At 49.0% G+C, this 17,792-nt stretch overlaps 1 pseudogene; it reads right to left on the bottom strand.

The window, feature by feature from the left end:
- Positions 1-14,652: 14,652 nt before the first annotated feature.
- On the bottom strand, positions 14,653-15,337 carry LOC133758673 (epimerase family protein SDR39U1-like; annotated as a pseudogene).
- Positions 15,338-17,792: the final 2,455 nt, after the last annotated feature.

Consider the following 17,792-nt stretch of genomic DNA (forward strand, 5'->3'; position numbering starts at 1 on the left):
CATATTATTGTTTTGTATAATGAATATTCACTTAGGGGGCAGGTATTTGGCATTGCAGCTAAGATGTTATTTGAGAAGCCCACGCTGGTTATCAGAGAGCCCAGTCTCAAGTTCAGGTTCTGCTTTGACTCCAGCTTCCTGCTAATGTACACCCTGGCAGGCAGCAGGTGATGGCTCAAGTGGTTCTATCCCTGCTACCCATGTGGGAGGCCCAAACTGAGTTCTGAGCTCTGGGATTAAGTCTGGCCCAGACTTGGCAGTTACAGGCATTTGGGGATTGAAACAGCAGATAGAAGATTCTCTCTCTCTCTCTCTCACTCTCTCTCTTCTCTCTCTCTCTTTCCTTTCCTTGATCTCTACCTTTCAAATAAGTAAAATTAATCAAATCAAAATAATTTTTTTTAGGAGCCGGTGCTGTGGCATGGGAGGTAAAGCCGCCACCTGCATTGCTGGCATCCCATATGGTGCCAGTTCGAGTCCCAGCTGCTCCACTTCCTATGCAACTCTCTGCTATGGCATGGGAAAGCAGTGGAAGATGGGCCAAGTCCTTGGGCCCCTGCACCAGTGTGGGAAACCCGGAAGAAGCTCCTGGCTCCTGGTTTTGGGTCGGCATAGCTCCAGCCATTGAGGCTAAATGGGAAGTGAACCAGTGGATGGAAGACCTCTCTCTCTATCTGCCTCTCCTTCTCTCTCTGTGAAACTCTGACTTTCAAATAAATAATCGTTAAAAAAAAATTAAATCTATTATTATTGGCTGCAATGGCTTTACCCACTATGCCACAGTGTCGGCCAAAATAATTTTTTTTTAAAACCTAAAACTGGACTCTAAACTCATTTAAAAAATTTCATCCTCCTTGCCACCCACCCACCCACTTGGGGGACTCAGATTGAGTTCTGGGCTCCAGGCTTTAGCCTGGCCCTGCCCCTGCTGTAGCAAGCATTTGTGGAGTAAATCAGCAGATGGGAGATCTCTATCTCTCTCCCCTCTCCCCGCCCTCCATCTTTCAGATAAGATGAAAATAAATTAAAAATTTTAAAAATATATCTTTACTTAGTTGGATCGATATACTTGTGACTTTCTCTGTTCTTTCTCCCTTCTTCTGTGTAAGGGCCACTTTTATTCTACCTAAATGAAAGGTTTGATGTCAGAGTGTGCTGGCAGTAAGCTGTCAGTAGGAATTAGAAAAAAAAAAATGAGGGCCAGCACTGTGGCTCAACGGGTCAACACCCTGGCCTGAAGCACCAGCATCCCATATGGGCGCCCATTTGAAACCCAGCTGCTCCACTTCCAATCCAGCTCTCTGGTATGGCCTGGGAAAGCAGTAGAAGATGGTCCAGGTCCTTGAGCCCCTGCCCCCATGTGGGAGACCCGGAGGAAGCTCCTGGCTCTTGGCTTCAGATTGGCGCAGCTCTGGCCGTTGTGGCCAACTGGGGAGTGAACCATCGGATAGAAGACCTCTCTCTCTCTCTGCCTCTCCTTCTCTCTCTGTGTAACTCTGACTTTCAAATAAATAAATAACTCTTTAAAAAAGAAAAAAAGAAGAAAATTGCATTCTTCTGCTCTAATTTTTGAAATATTCCTTTTTTGGCACGGGTGTAGAAATTTAGTTTGGCAGTCATTTAAATTAATCAATGGTTTTATTCCACTAGCTTCTAGCTGATTTTGTTGCTATTGAGAAGTCAGCTATTGTCTAGTAGTTCACCATTTTCTTGGGTTGATTTTCAATCTTCTTTGGCTTCTCAAAGTTTCACAATAATGAGCATAGGTATAGATTTCTTAATTTTTTCCTGCTTACCATTCTTGAGTTTGCAGATTGATGTCTTTGATCAGTTCTGAAATATTGTCAAATATTATCTTTCTTCTGAATCTCCCTTTTCCTTCTGAGAGTCTAATTAAAGAACTATTATACATTTTAATTCTATTCTCCATGTCTCTGAACATCTCTTCACGTTTTCTATATTACTGTCTATCTGTGCCATACTCTGGATAATTTCTTCTGATCTATAGTTCAGTTCTGTAAGTCTCTCTTCTGTTGTGTCTAAACTGCTAATAAGCATGTCTATTGAGCTTTTCATTTGAATTACTGTGTTTTTTCTTTGGGGAAGTTCTGTTTGGTTCTTTTCAAAATTAGCAAGATCACTTCTATAGTTCCTTGTTCCATATTTTTTCTATTTTTATCTTTGAATTTGGTAAACATAGTTTTATTTTAAGTCTCTAATATTTTCCAAATATAAAGTCTTTGCAGGTGTCTTTCTTCTGGTTATCATTCTTTTTTTAAAAAAAATTTTATTTTATTTATTTGAAAAATGGAGTTACAGAGAGAGGTAGAGACAGAGAGAGAGAGGTCTTCCATCCGCTGGTTCACTCTTCCATCTGCTGGTTCACTCCCCAGATGGCCTCAACAGCTGGAGCTGTGCCAATCTGAAGCCAGGAGCCAGGAGCTTCTTCCAGGTCTCCCACACACAGGTGCAGGGACCCAAGGAGTTGGGCCATCTTCCACTGCTTTCCGAGACCATAGCAGAGAGCTGGATAGGAAGAGGAGAAGCTGGGACTAGAATCAGAGCTCACATAGGATGCTGGTGCTTTGGGCCAGGGCTATAACCTGCTGCGCCACAGTGCCAGCCCTCTGGTTATCATTCTTGATGGTTTATTTCCTTATATGGTGGGTGGGTTTTTTTTAAGGTTTATTTTCATTTATTTGAAAGAGAGAGGGGAGAGAAGGAAAGAGAGAGAGAGCGCTTCCATCTGCTTGCTTACTCCCCCAAATACCTGCAATAGTTAGGGCTGAGCAAGGTTGAAGCCAGAAGTCAGGAACTTCATCCAGGTCTCCTTCATAGGTAGCAGGAACCCAAGCACTTGAACCACATCTGCTACCTTCTGGAGTGTGCATCAGCAGGAACCTGGACAGGAAGTGGAGGCAGGTTGATCCCAAGCACTCCTGTGTGGGGCACAGGTCCTAAAGAGCAGCTTAGCCTGCTGTCACAATCCTTGCCCCAGGTTGTTTATTTTTGACTATGTGCTACTCCTTGTCCTTGAAAGCTTATTTGGGGGGAATTCTTTGAGGCCTAACATGATGCTAATTTCCCACAGAGAGAATTTCCATATTTCTGAGCCAGGCATCTAGGGGCACTTTAAACTAAATCACTTTAAACTTAACCCATAACTTCAGAGGTTTTTTATGTTTTCTTTTGCTTGCTTTTCTTTATTTACTCATTTGTCAATGACCACAGTGATATAAACTTGAAGTTGCAGAAATACCAACTTGCAGTTGTAAGTTCTCAGGGATGTTTCCTATCATTACTACCTGCCCTGCTGTGCTCACCATATGGGCAACATTTTGTGTAATCTCCTGTACCTGATGGTGAAGACGGGTTTACTTCTGTTTCATCTTTGCCCTTAGGGTTGACCCGTACTAGGAAGGGGACAGGCAGACTCTGGCTATGATTCCCTTCCCGTTGTCCTGAGAAGCCCTCAGAACCAAAGTTCAAGTTTGCCCAAATTGACAATGCCCTTAATGCAAAAATAGCTTCAGGGCTCAACTCAACTTTAGAGTCCTTGTTTTACGACCTTGCCAGATCACTGATGCTTTAAAAAGTCAAAAGACATTAGTGAGCAACACTTTTTGGCTGGTTTCAGTGGGAGGTGTGTCAGAATAGGTAGCCTGCCTTATTTCCAGAAATGGAAATCCTTCCTGATCTTCCTGGGTTTTGAGGAATTGAACACTTAGAGACTGGAAAGCTATCATGACCTGCTTGCAGCAAGTCAACAGATGGAAATGCAAGCCTATGTTTTTTAAGCATTCTGTACTTCAGGAAAAGAATCATTGCAAGGTTCCCTTAAATAGACTACAGAAACTGAAATATGGAAAACTTTTCAAAATTTCTAAGAATTTTTTTTTGACAGGCAGAGTGGACAGTGAGAGAGAGAGAGAGAGAGAAAGGTCTTCCTTTGCTGTTGGTTCACCCTCCAATGGCCACCATGGCCAGTGCACCGCGCTGATCCGAAGGCAGGAGCCAGGTGCTTCTCCTGGTCTCCCATGGGGTGCAGGGCCCAAGCACTTGGGCCATCCTCCACTGCACTCCCTGGCCACAGCAGAGAGCTGGCCTGGAAGAGGGGCAACCAGGACAGAATCTGGTGCCCCGACCGGGACTAGAACCCGGTGTGCCGGCGCAGCAAGGCGGAGGATTAGCCTATTGAGCCGCGGCGCCAGCCTCTAAGAAAGTTTTTAAAAATTTAATTTTCTAACCACTATTAAATTATTGTAACATTGCTACACTTCTTCCAGCGATTACGTTTCCTGCAAACTCAGCTACCCAAAAATTCAGGAGTAAGCATAAAAGGATTCGACGTCATCCAATCGGTTGCCACGAGGCTCATCACCTTCTTAAGTGTACTTTATTCACCAGGAAGTCTCTGAGGCCTCATTCAGAGCCTGTTACCTCTTATTTTCTGCCCAATTCAAAGAAAACCTGGCTGTCTGGTTTTCCAGCCCATAACCCTTTAGATATAATAACTTGAAAGCTGACACACATTTTGAAAGTTGGGCTCATTGTAAGAGCCAAGAATGGCATCTGGCCGTTCCAGGAGCAAAGAAGAGACAGGACTAGAAAAACCTGTCCAAAAAGCTGGACACCACCCCAACAGCCCTGTGAGCAACCAGTGATGTGTTGGCCACTGCTCCTGGGCAGCATCAAACCAGTCAGGCTGTTCTGAGAGCCCAGAAGGGTGTGAAGCCTGCACCCATCTCTAGGTTCATATTCCAATGCTTTAGGCATTCAAGTTAAAAATGACTCTTATGATGAGATGGTTTTCTCTGCTTTGAAGAACATCACTTATAAGTAGGGGCCAAGAAAATAAATGAATTCTGTCTTGTAGCCTCTTAAATCCATTTCCCCCTGAGACTGACTGCAGAAGACCCAGAGCTGATGAGTGCCCTCCGTGCCCTCAGGTCCTCCAGCCCCGGGTCTAGGAGTCACAGGGCTCCTTTGCTCAGCATTACTGAGTTCTAAGGTGTGGATGTAAGAGAGAACAACCCTAGCGGCTGGGTATGAGAAAGTCGGAGTGAGCGGCTCTGCCGATCTGGGGACCGGTTCTGTAAACACACAAAAGAGAACTTTCTCCGTGCAGGATGGAAACGTCAAGGCTGCTGAGTGACGGGGAGCAATCGGGTCAGTGGGAGCCTGGGGAAGGCAGGTGCGGGCACTGGGAAGAAGGAAGACGCTTCTCAGACCATCCGACTATTGGCTGTGTCCCTCCCAGTGTGAACACCATCCCTGCCTCCTGATGGGTGAGAAGCCAGGATTCCCACTTTGCACACTGAAACATGGGCCCTGTCCCTGCAGGTCTTCGAATCACCCCTTGAAAGGAGTCAGTTCTTGCTGAGCCCGTGAGATGAGGTGCTGAGCTTTAGGGTTGCTGGGCTCAGAACGTGATACCTGAGAAGATGGTGCCTTGGTGTGCTGAATGTGGTACCCCTCAGTCTCTGTACAGGTCTGATTCCAGGACCACCACCACAATGCTAAAATCTGAGGATGCCCAGGTATCTTTTAAGAAATGGCAGAGAGGCTGGTGCTGTGGTGTAGCAGGTAAAGCTGCCTGCCTGCAGTGCCAGCATCCCATATGGGTGCTGGTTCTAGTCCTGGTTGCTCCTCTTCCCATCCAGCTCTCTGCTGTGGCCTGGGAAAGCAGTAGAAGATGGTCCAAGTCCTTGGGCCCCTATACCCATGTGGGAGACCCAGAAGAAGTTCCTGGATCCTGGCTTCGGATTGGTGCAGCTCCAGCCATTGTGGCTATCTGGGGAGTTAACCAGCAGATGGAAGACCTCTCTCTGTCTCTGCCTCTGTCTCTCTTTGTAACTCTGCCTTTCAAATAAATAAATAAATCTTAAAAAGAAGAAGAAGAAGAAGAAGGAGAAGGAGAAGGAGGAGGAGGAGGAGGAGGAGGAGGAGGAGGAGGAGGAGGAGGAGGAGGAGAAGGAGAAGGAGAAGGAGAAGGAGAAGGAGAAGAAGAAGAAGAAATAATAATGGTGGAGTATCTGTGTATAGCCTATGCACATCCTCCCAGGAGCTTTAATTCATCTCTCTTTTTCTCCCACTATCCCTCTCCCCTTAGGGAAGCCCTGGAAGCTAGAATCCCTCTTCTCCAAAACCAGCCATGAAATCTAGGACTAGTCCTCTGATCTCTCACCAGCATTGCCCGTCTGTGTAGGAGCTGGCCGGGGGCAATTCTCCTACGTGCTTTGTCTGGCTATGGCGCGTATGACCCTCATTCCTGAAGGGGCTCTCCCCCACACCTGGTAAGAAGTGCCACAAAGAGAAATCATGAAGAATCTGAACAGACAGGCCGTGCCAGTTGCCCTTCTCACTCTGTTGTCATTAGATTACACCCCGTGTCCAGTCACATGTCTCGCAGTGGCTGTCCATTCTTCATAGAGCCTAGGCTCAAGAGCAGATCATTCTCTCCAAGTCTCCGGGCTCTCGTTTCTGACGTCTCGGGTGTCACATAAATCGTCATGTCTTATTCCTCCTGGTCTTTGTCAGTGTCTGTTTCAGGGCTAGCCAGAAGCTCTAGGAGGATTGAGGAAGCTTTTCTTGCCCTACAGGATTATCCTCACTCTGATGGCGTTGGTATCATTCCAGAGTCCAGGTTGGAAAAGCAAGCCATCTGCTTGTTGCTAGAGATGGCTACTCCAGCCAGGTCATCCTACTAGAATTCCCTGTCTTTCCTCCTGAATATTTGGACTTTTTTGTTTTTAAGATCTATTTGCTTATTTGAAAGATGAAGGCAGAGAAAGAGAGAGAGAGAGACATCTTCCATCTGCTGGTTCAATGCTTAGATGGCCACAACAGCCAGAGCTGAGCCAGGCCGAAGCCAAGAGTCAGGAACTCCATTCAGGTTTCACAGATGAGTGGCAGGAGCCCAAGCACTTGGGTCATTATCCATTGTCTGCCCAGGCGCATTAGCAAGGCACTGGACTGCAAGTAGAGGAACCAGGACTTGAACTAGCACTCCCATATGGGATACAGACATTCTAAGTGATGGCTTACACTGCTGGACCACAACATCTGTGCCTTGGATGGACTTTTTAAAGTACTTAGTTAATACAAGCTTTTTTCTTTTTTATTCCATGAATGGACTTCACAAGTGGACCATAGAAGAAATTGATTTCCATTTCATTTAGAACTGGCATCTAGATAGGTTTATTTTTTGCCAGCCAGTTCTAGCTGATTTGATGGAAAGCCATGTTTTAAAGAGTATTAAAGCTGGTTCCAGACTCAGTAGGAAAGAGCACTGAGATCCATTAGCAATGTCTGCCCCAGTACAGGAGAGGAAGGTCACCATACACATCAAATATTTGTCATGCTTGGTTTGGTTCAGCAAATATTTATTAAGAGCTTATTGTGTGCCGAATAAGATTTATTTATTTTTACTTGAGGTTTTTGTTGTGGTTTGTTTTGTATGGTTTTTATTTTAAATAAAGGTGACATGATATTTGAGTTTAAGATGTGGTAATAAACGGTAGGTATATGAACAAGCAAGTGACATACGGCGTGGACTGTGCAACAGCAGAGACACAAAATGCAGAGGGTCAGAGAGGAAGCGATGGGATGGGATGGTCAAGGAGAAGGCCAGACACCAGCGATTCCAGAAGGCTGGGCAGACTCAGCTTTGGCCTGGATCTTCTCTCTTCTCACCTCAACCACTCCCAAATGACGGAGCTTCAGGATGCCACCCATTTCTGGGCTAACTTTCTATAGGCCTTTGAATAAGTAGCCCAGGTAGCACTTTGCACAGACTCCATCCCATTGCCAATGAATCCTTGCAGGAGGTCACCAGGTGGGCACATGGGTGTCAGTAGCAGCCAAGGCAGGCTGGACAGACAGTCCTCCGATGAGCTTGGGTTTTTAAAGCACCCGTGCTAAGCAGGGTTTGGCAAATCAGTTAAGATGCCACTTGGGGTGCTCATATTCCATACCAAAATGCTTGGGTTTGAGTCTTGGCTCTCCTCTCATTTCTAGCTCCCTGCTAAAGTGCACTGTGAGAGGCAGAAGGTGATGGCTACAATAGTTGGGTCCCTGCCACCTACTAGGGAGACCCAGATTGAATCCCTGGGCCCTGAATTTGGCTTGCTTCAGTCTTGGCTGTTGCAGGCATCTGGGGGGCAAACCAGTGGGTGGAAGATCTGATCTCTCTATCCCTCTGTCTCTTTCTGTCTGTCTCTGTCTCTATACTGCCCGCCTTTCAAATAAATAAATAAAGTAAAGCACCTAGGCTAACAATGACATAAAAGCCCATAACCAGGAATAATTCTTTTTAAAAGGCTTGACCTTTGTGGGTAGTTCAGAAGGACAAAAATCCAGAATAGGGCCAGCGCTGTGGCACAGCAGGTTAACGCCCTGGCCTGAAGTGCTGGCATCCCATATGGGCACCGGTTCTAGTCCTGGCTGCTCCACTTCTGATCCAGTTCTCTGCTATGGCCTGGGATAGCAGTAGGAGATGGCCCAAGTCCTTGACCCTCTGAACTTGCATGGGAGACCCGGAGGAGGCTCCTGGCTCCTGGCCTCAGATTGGCACAGTTCTGGCCTTTGCAGCCAACTGGGGAGTGAACCATCAGATGGAAGGCCTCTCTCTCTCTCTCTCTCTCTCTCTCTCTCTCTCTCTCTCCTCTCTATGTGTAACTCTGACTCTCACGTAAAAAATAAATAAATCTTAAAAAAATATCCAGAATAATCAGAGGTTTATGAAAAAAAAAAAAGAAACACAAAGGGGCTTTTTTATAAGCTATGTTTGGATCAGAAAGATCAGCTGAAGCCTATGCTCCATTGTTTGGGAGAGATATGTAATGTGAACACGTTATAAGGTAAATAATATGTCCTAAGAGATTATTTTCAATCATTTTCCTCTAAGGTGTTTCTCACAGGGTGCTGCCTTCAAATCATCCAGTTTGCTTACATGCACACCCCCAGGCCCCTGTCAGACCCTCTGAGCCCAGATATCGGGGAGCAGATTGGGAATCGATGTTTTTAATAGGCTTTGCCCTGCTGCAGACGATTCTGCTGCACCCTGAAGAATTAAAACCACCACTCTCAGGGGTAGAAACGCTAATAACTGAAAGGAAATGGAAGCCCAAAGGTAAGTGAGGAGATGCCAAGAGATCAGCACCTGTTCAGAGGAGTTCAATTCTGCAAATCCTGGGAAACACACCCAAAATAATGACATGACTTGCAGCTGGGATGATACAAACACCAACACCAATCTATAAGAACTTGTAGAGAATGACAGAAGCACTCAAAGCTTTGAGATAGAGCAATATTGGTTTCCACTGAGTGGCAAAAAGGGAAATTCAAGACGAATATATGACTGTCAGTTTTACATAGCTTCCTAGCCAAACTTTGGAAAAGATTCACAAACACGGTTTGTAAGTACTTACAAATGGAGTGTTGACATCATCACAGTTAAACCTCTAAGCGTGTTTTATTTCAAGCTGCGCCATCCCATTGCTGAAAGTAGCCGAGTCATAAATTGTAAATTTCAAGCCACACACACTTAGTTAACTTCATTTTCATTTTTCGATAACATGGCTGCAACAGTGGAATGATGAAATGATGTCAATTTTTGTTGGGCGATCAACTCCGTATCTCGTATGCACTGGGCAAGATGGAGGACCTGAGAAAATTGATGGCCCTGGCCACTGACATTTATTGAAAAGCCTGTTTTATAAGTGCTTAACTCATTCAATCCTCAGTCCATCGCTGTCAAGACGATTTTCCCATTTTACACACGAAGAAACTAAGCAGAGATTCGTCAGGGAGCCCACCTTCGGCCATACGTTAGTACATGGTGAAGCTAGGGTTTGAACTGGGGTCTGCCCTGATGTTGAAGCTGGCGCACCTACCAACCAGACTATGTTTCAGACAGGAGGATGGGGTCACAGCTGGGTAAAACATATGTCCAGAAAGAGCTGATCAGTGGGTTCATGCCTACCTAAGGGACTACTGGCTGCCAAGAGTCTACAGAATTAGCCCAGAGCTGCTCAACGTCTTTATTAGTGACTTGGATAAAGACATAGGAGGGAGAGCTTATCAAGTCTGCGGAAGGCAGGAAGCTATAGGGGAAGGAGAGATAATATAGTAAGTGAGAGAATCACAATTCAGGGTGCTCTTGGCAGATGACAATAACAGCCGATAAGGTGAAATTCACTAAAGACCGCGGGCAATACTCTACTCTGGTTTCAGGGGCAGGTATAACTAGGGCACCCGGGTATACAGGAAAAACACTTAGAAACATTGGGGACTAAGCAGATCCGTTGGCACAGTTTCCTATAGATTGAGTTCTAAATGGCCTATCTACAACATCTACCACCTAACGTACTCCGATGTCTTTCTGGCTCCCTGACCCACTCTCCTGATGCTGCCCTAGGCCATCAGATCTGAGAATCCACTGGCTACGAGATGTCCCCTGCTCCAGTACTACTGAGGTAGGAGGAACAAATCAGTTAAGCTAGGACTTCATATCACTTAGCATCTTTATTTTATACAAAGAACTTTCTAAACGTCCAGAGCTCTTTGAGGTCTGTGACTCAGGCTGCATCAGAGCTGGCCCACTCCTGCGCCTGACTCAGTTCACGGAGCAGTTCCGACCTAGGAACACGTGGCTCAGGCGGCCTCCCCAGGGCCTTGGCCTTGGCAGTGACCTGAGCCCGAGGTGATGAGTCAGCAAATTAGAGTCACACGAACCAGCTGACCCGAGAAACCCCTGTGGAAAGAGTGCGCTGGCATGAGCAGGCACAAAAGGAAAAGAACCTCAAAGGGAGAGGACCTATTAGGACGCCTACCGAGGCTCTGAGCATCACCAGGAGAAAGCCTCTTTATGCAAAAGGTCCTGAGACCTGTGCCGTTTCCAGATGGGAACCCCCTAGCCGTGCTGGCTTTGCGCCATTCTGCTGAGCTCACCCATCGCTGCTGGGCCAGGAGCTGAGCCCGAAGATGCCAGTGTGGCTGCTCAAATCAGTCATTTTAGCTAATTGTCAGCTGCTTTCAAAGTTGCTCACAGGCATAGATTTTATGCATAATACAAAAGGAAAGTACAAGAGAAGAAAATTGTCCTGGGTATCGGAGTCGAGTCTCCTAAAATGTGTTGCACGTCAGAGTTGCCCTGTTTCTCCAAGCACAGTCGCTGTGCCGTCAGAAGGGTCAGTAATGAAGCATTTCTTTAAAGAGTTCTTTCTCTTTAAAGATTTATTGATTTTATTTGAAAGACAAGTTAGAGAGAGAGACAGACAGACAGACAGACTATCCATCTGCTGGTTCACGCCCCAAATGGCTGCAATGGCCGGGGCTGGACCAGGCTGGAACCAGGAGCCAGGAACTTCATCCAGGTCTCCCACGTGGGTGCCGGAGCCCAAGTACGTAGGCCATCTTCTGCTGCTTTTCCCAGCTTCAATAGCCGGGAGTTGGATCTGAATTGGAACAGCCAGGGCTCGAACCAGTACCCATAGGGGATGCTGGTGCTACAGGCAGTAGTTGAATGCACTGTGCCCCAGAACCAGCCCTGAAGAGTTCTCTCAACAATTTCTTTCCAGCCAGGGGTTGGGTCCACCCCTCACGTGTTAATTCTGGTCCTTTCTTGATCTTTCAAAGTGTCGACAGAAGACTTCAGAAATCAACCAGGACGACATCATTTCCTGAAATGCTCCTTAAATTGTCTGTTGAATGAAGAGCCGATGGGCCACAGTCGTCTATTCCTGCCGTCTCAGACAGAGAAGGCAAGCTGGTGCGTGTTCAGACAGTGACGCTGGCCTCAGGCCTGTCACTGGCCAACAGCAACGTACGACACTGCTGATCAGAGGAGCCATCATTTCAGAGATGGTAAATATAAAAAGTTGTGTCTCCGAGAGTCAGCGTTTATGGGTAGGCTCCCCTTGCAGGTTGCACTCCATCCAAACCTTGAGATCTGCCCTGTCCCTTGAGAGGGGAAAGTCAAGCTCCTCCTCTTCTTTTTTTATTTATTTATTTATTTGGCAGGTAGAGTTATAGACAGTGAGAAAGGTCTTCCTTCCATTGGTTCACCCCTAAATGGCTGCTATGGCCGGAGCTACGCTGATCCGAAGCCAGGAGCTGGGTGCTTCTTCCGGGTCTCCCATGCGGGTGCAGGCGCCCAAGCACTTGGGCCATCCTCCACTGCACTCCCGGGCCATAGCAGAGAGCTGGCCTGGAAGAGGAGCAACCGGGACTAGAACTCAGCCCCAGCACTCATATGGGATGCAGGTGGCACAGGCGGAGGATTAACCAAGTGAACCACGGCGCCCAAGCTCCTCTTCTCTCTACGAACTTCATCACCACAGTTCCGTGTGTTCTGGTGTGATTTCATCTGACCAGCCCTGATTTTGCTAAGACTAGTTTGAGTCCTCAACTTCCAGGCAGGGACATGAGTCAGCCACCCAGCTGCGCAGTGCTACCTGCCACCGAGCAGTCGCAGCTCACTGCCTCTTCTGGTTTGTGATAGCTCGGGGGGGTGGGTGACAGCCTTCACACCATTGACCGTGTCTCCTGCACTGTGCAGTCATGAAGCTGGTGATGTCCAAACAGCATGAGATGTCTGTCTGTCTGTCATCTAAGTCTAATAGTTGAGAGCAAAAAAGTTGGACTTGGGGCGGCTGGTGCTGTGGCATAGCAGGTGAAGATCCCTCCTGCAGCGCCAGCATTCCGTGTGGGCACTGGTTCGAGTCCCGGCTGCTCCACTTCTGATCCAGCTCCCTGCTATGTCCTGGGAAAGCAGTGGAAGATGGCCCAAGCCCTTGGGCCCCTGCACCCGCGTGGGAGACCTGGAAGAAGCTCCTGGCTCCTGGCTTCAGATCTGCCCAGCTCCAGCCTTTGCGGCCATCTGGGGAGTGAACCAGCGGATAGAAGACTCTCTCTCTCTCTCTCTCTTTCTGCCTCTGCTTCTCTGTAACTCTGCCTTTAAAATGAATAAATAAATCTTAAATAAAAAAGAAATATAAATTGCTCAAACCTATAAAAGGCTGTTCAGCCCCTCTCATAAAAAGTCAAACGGATGAGTGGGAACTGCAATGGCTACGTGGCTTCAGAACCCCTCCTCCAACACCAAGCCTTTCTGACCTGCCAGGACCCTCCCTGCCGGCCAACACTGCCTCGCTGCATCTTGGGCTCTCTTGCTCGCCTCCTTTAGGGGTCCCCACAGAAAGCCGCTGGCCCCAGATTTTCAGTATAGCTTCCGAGTTCTACAGATTCTATCTGGTACAGCTGCCCCCATTGAGGATGGAACCCTAATTAGAATCAAGCTGAGAAAACGTTTTCTTTTTGTAGAAGTACTGGGTCCCGGGCCGGTGCTGTGGCACAGCAGGTTAACACTCTGGCCTGAAGCGCCGGCATCCCATATGGGTGCCAGTTCAAGTCCCGGCTGCTCCTCTTCTGATCGAGTTCTCTGCTATGGCCTGGGAAAGCAGTAGAAGATGGCCTTGGGCCCCTGCATCCACGTGGGAGACCTGGAAGAAGCTCCTGGCTCCTGGCTTTGGATCAGCACAGCTCCAGCCGTTGCGGCCATCTGGGGAGTGAACCAGCGGATGGAAGACCTATCCCTCTGTCTCTACCTCTCTCTGTAACTCTGTCTTTCAAATAAATAAAATAAATCTTTAAAACAAAAAGTACCGGGTCCCTGTCCAGGAAGCGATAATCAGAAATATTCTGCACGCACCAACCCGCACCCGACAGCTCTCCCTGCAGCGTACAGCATCCTGTTCTTGAGATGAAGGGCAGGGGGCATCCACGAGGGTTAGACACAGAGACCAGACCATTGGGAAGCAGCTGAGGGAACTGAGGGTGTCAGGGTTGTGGGATAACGGCTTGCAGAGACATGATAGCTATCCTCAAGCGAGTGAGGACAGAGAGTGGGGCTTGTGCGTGCGGCTACTGATGGCAGAACTCCAGGCCCCAGCCAGAGGCCCTGGGAGATAACCTGATGAGCTACAGAGGAATTGGAGCTTGCTAACCACACCATGAGCGCCTTTTAAGAGAATGGCCTTTCTCTAACCAGACATAGTCTGGAAAACAGTGGGTGCCGGACTTCAGGGAGAAACCCTTCTTGTAGAGGCTACCACTGGCCAACCTAAGCATAGGCTCACTCTCTTCTCTCTCCTTCCTTCCTTCCCCCTGCACTTTTTTTTTTTTTAAAGATTTATTTATTTATTTGAAAGGCAGAGTTCCACAGAGAGAGAAGGAGAGGCAGAGAGAGAGAGAGAGAGAGAAAGAGAGAGAGAGAGAGGTCTTCCATCCGCTGGTTCACTTTCCAGATGGCTACAACGGCTGGAGCTGCGCCCATCTGAAGCCAGGAACCAGGAGCTTCTTCCAGGTCTCCCATGTGGATGCAGGGACCCAAGGTCCTGGGTCATCTTCCACTGCTTTCCCAGGCCACAGTAGAGAGCTGGATGGGAAGTGGAGCAGCTGGGACTCGAACCAGCGCCCTTATGGGATGCCGGCACTGCAGATGGCAGCTTTACCCGCTGCACCACAGCGCCGGCCCCTGCTGCACTTTCTATCTTCCCCTCCCCACCTTTACTTGGCCTCCTGAGTGTGTATGGCCACCTCCCATCTCGAAGGAGTGCCACTGCTTCCCCCGTGTCTGTTTTCCTGTCCTCACTCCTTGGATGGATTCAGCTCTAAGTTGAAGAGTGTAGCTCTTTTGGGACTTCCCCGTCTCCCAGCTGCAGGCTGGCCAGAAGTGCTGACGTTTTCTCTGAAACTTCAACCCCCTGGCTCCACCGCTCCCACAGAGAAACAATCCCAGCCTCGTCTGATACCCAGACCCCTGCTTCTCACCAGAGCGCACCACCACCTGGCGTGTAGAGTTTCCAGGAAGCCTGGCTACAGCTTCCCACTTGGCTACGAGCTTGGAGAAAAAGGCAAAATCCCCTCCTGGGCTGTCCTCGTCATACTCTGGAGTCTGGCTGGGCCGGTAGTAAGCTACACCTGTGACTAAGACCCAGGCCTGCGGGCGTGATGGGGCCTCGCTGATGGCTTTAGCCAGTATCTTGGTGGTCTCCAGGCGGCTGCTGAGAACCTGTTTCTGGAAGGCTTCATTCCACCTTCGGAGAGAGTTGAGGATGTTCGCTCCGGCCAGGTTGACCACGGCGTCGCAGCTGGGCAGCCCCGACTAGGCGAGCGCATCCCAGGTGATCTGGCCGGGACCCCGCTGTCGGGAGACCAGCGTCACTTCGTGGCCCAGGGCTCTTAGCAGCTGGGCTAGGGCTGTCCCGATGAAGCCCGTCCCGCCACCCGGTTCGTCTCTCCAAAGGCGCCATAATTTACTTTTGCATCTCATTTGTGATTAGTCTCCTCCCCTCGCCGGAAGCTCCTGCTCCTGGGTTCATTGTCTCTTTTGTTCACTATGCTGCCCCAGTGCTCAGGCTGTGCCTGAGAAGCCATGGGCAGTCCTCACCGAATGGATGCAAACTCAAGGATCCCTGTATGGGGAGACCCTGCCTGGGGTGCGCAGTGGCTCTCATCACCACTGGGTACGCTCCAGGCGCCTGACACCTGGAGCTCTGAGCTGGCGGGACAGGCGGGTGACTAAGAGACCCAGCTCCTAAATAGGTGCAGAAAGAACGGGCCTTGCAGAGCAAGGACTGATGCGTGGCGGGGGCTGCGGGCTGAGGAGGAAGGCTTCATGGAGGAGGAGGATTTGAGGTTGAGCCATGCTGGGGAGGGCTCGGGTTTGCAAAATCCCAGCTTTGGAGCCAGTTAATCCGTGTCTCTGAGACGCAATCTGTTCATTTATAAAAACCTTACGGGCCCGTGGTGAACATTGAACGTGAACCAGCACGTGGAGGGCAGTCCTAGAAGTCGGGCACTCAGCAAGCGTTGCTCTCCTTACGGTGACTGCCATTGTGTTAGTAAACTTGAGCTTTGACTGGGGGAACTGTATAGAGGGGCATAAGACAGAGCTTGCAGAGTGGAAGGCAGGGCCTAGGTGCAGGAAAAGAAAAAATTATACTGGAGATGTCATCCAGGCCAGAATGCAAGAGCAGGGAGTCCAGATCGAAACTCCTGGGTTCCGACCCTGGCTGTCAAGTTACCTAACCTCTGTGTGCCCCAGTAGCCTCATCTGTGAAATGAAGCCACTAGTACCTGTGTCGGAGGGCTTTGTGAGGCTCCAATGAGTTGCCATATGTAAAGTGCCTAGAATAGCAACTAACACAATGTGCACCTTCCATCAGAGTCAGCTGCTGGGCTCATCCTGTACTCTGGAGAAAGTCTACCCCAGCCTGTTGGTTGATGGGGAGGAAGGAGCCACGGGAAAGCAGGAGGGCCTGCGACAGGAGGGTGATGACAGTGTGAGGCTGGGATTCTCCCAGGGATAAGCTCAGACTCTCCCTAGAGCCTGGCCTGCTTCCTTCATCTGCCTCCCACAGGAAGTCTCTCCCAACCGCCTCGCCCTGGGCTCCCGGGGCACCAGGCACTGGGCTTTGCATATTCTGCGTGGTATCATTGCCCATGGTTTTATAGCCCTCCTCCTCCACGTCCCTGCAAACCACTGAGAAAGGAGAGAAAATACCAGGGGCCGCGGTTAGGCCAGTCCCTTTCACTGCGCTCTGCTCTGAATGCCACCAGGATGTAGGTGGGCGGTTCAGCAGCAGCCTGGAGTTTAATCCCAGCTCTTCTACTTCCTGGGTACCTGACGCTGGGGAGCCAGGCGACTCTGCGAGCCCTCAGTCTCGTTACCTGTCAGTTGGGAACACAGTAGCTATCATCTCCCCCACAGGGCTGCTGGGAAGGCTGAGGCCACGCCCACCAAGGATACAGAGCAGAGTCCATGGTCACGTACACGCTCAGCACCAGACAGCTCTGGTCAAGCTTGTGCCTAAAGAGAGCACCGCTAAGAGGCGATCCTGTTCGGAGCACGGTCTCCGGTTCTCAGTGCAATGGGGCAGGTAAGGGAGAGGAGGTCCTGGTGGTTCGAGACCCGGCTGCTCCACTTCTGATCCAGCTCTCTGCTGTGGCCTGGGAAGGCAGTGGAAGGTGGCCCAAGTGCTTGGGCCCCGGCACCTGGCGAGAGCAGCAGACTAACAGCAGATGGTCAGTGAGTGTGTACCGCGTGCCAGAATGTTCTAAATACCTTACCTCTGTATCTCTTTTCATCTTCACCATAGCCCTTGAGGTTTTTATAATTGTTGTGTGATGAATTTAAAAAAAAATTCAAACTTTGAGAAATTACATAGCTTGTCCAAAGTCCCACAGCTGAGCCAGGACTACAGATTTACCTGGTTCCAAAGGCTCCCTGGCCAATTTTCTTCATAAAGCTCATAAAATCCAACAGCCTTTTTTTTGGAAAGATTTATTTATCTGAAAAGCAGTTAGAGAAGAGAGAAGAGACAGAGAGACAGAACTTCCATTCTCTGGTTCACTCCCCAAATGGCCGCAATGCTGGAGCAGTGCCAAGCCGAAGTCAGGAGCCTGGAACTCCATCCATGTCTCCCAGATGGGTAGCAAGGACCCAAACATTTGGGCCATCTTATGCTGCTTTTCCCAGGTGGCTCAGACTAGGAGCAGCCAGGACTCAACGCAGTGCCCGTACAGGATGCCAGTGCCACAGGCAGGGGTTTAACCCAATGCACCACAGCATCAGCCCTTAAGGGCCCAATTAGGAAAAACAATGTCTAAAGATGCACTTTGAGATAATCATTGGGATTGCCACTACCTGTGCTCAGGGAATTCTGTAGTCAGACTCCGAAGGAATCACACAGCCGTAAGGAGCGGCAAAGCCAACGGCTCACCTC

This window comes from Lepus europaeus, chromosome 4 (assembly GCF_033115175.1).
Source record: "Lepus europaeus isolate LE1 chromosome 4, mLepTim1.pri, whole genome shotgun sequence".
NCBI lineage: Eukaryota > Metazoa > Chordata > Mammalia > Lagomorpha > Leporidae > Lepus > Lepus europaeus.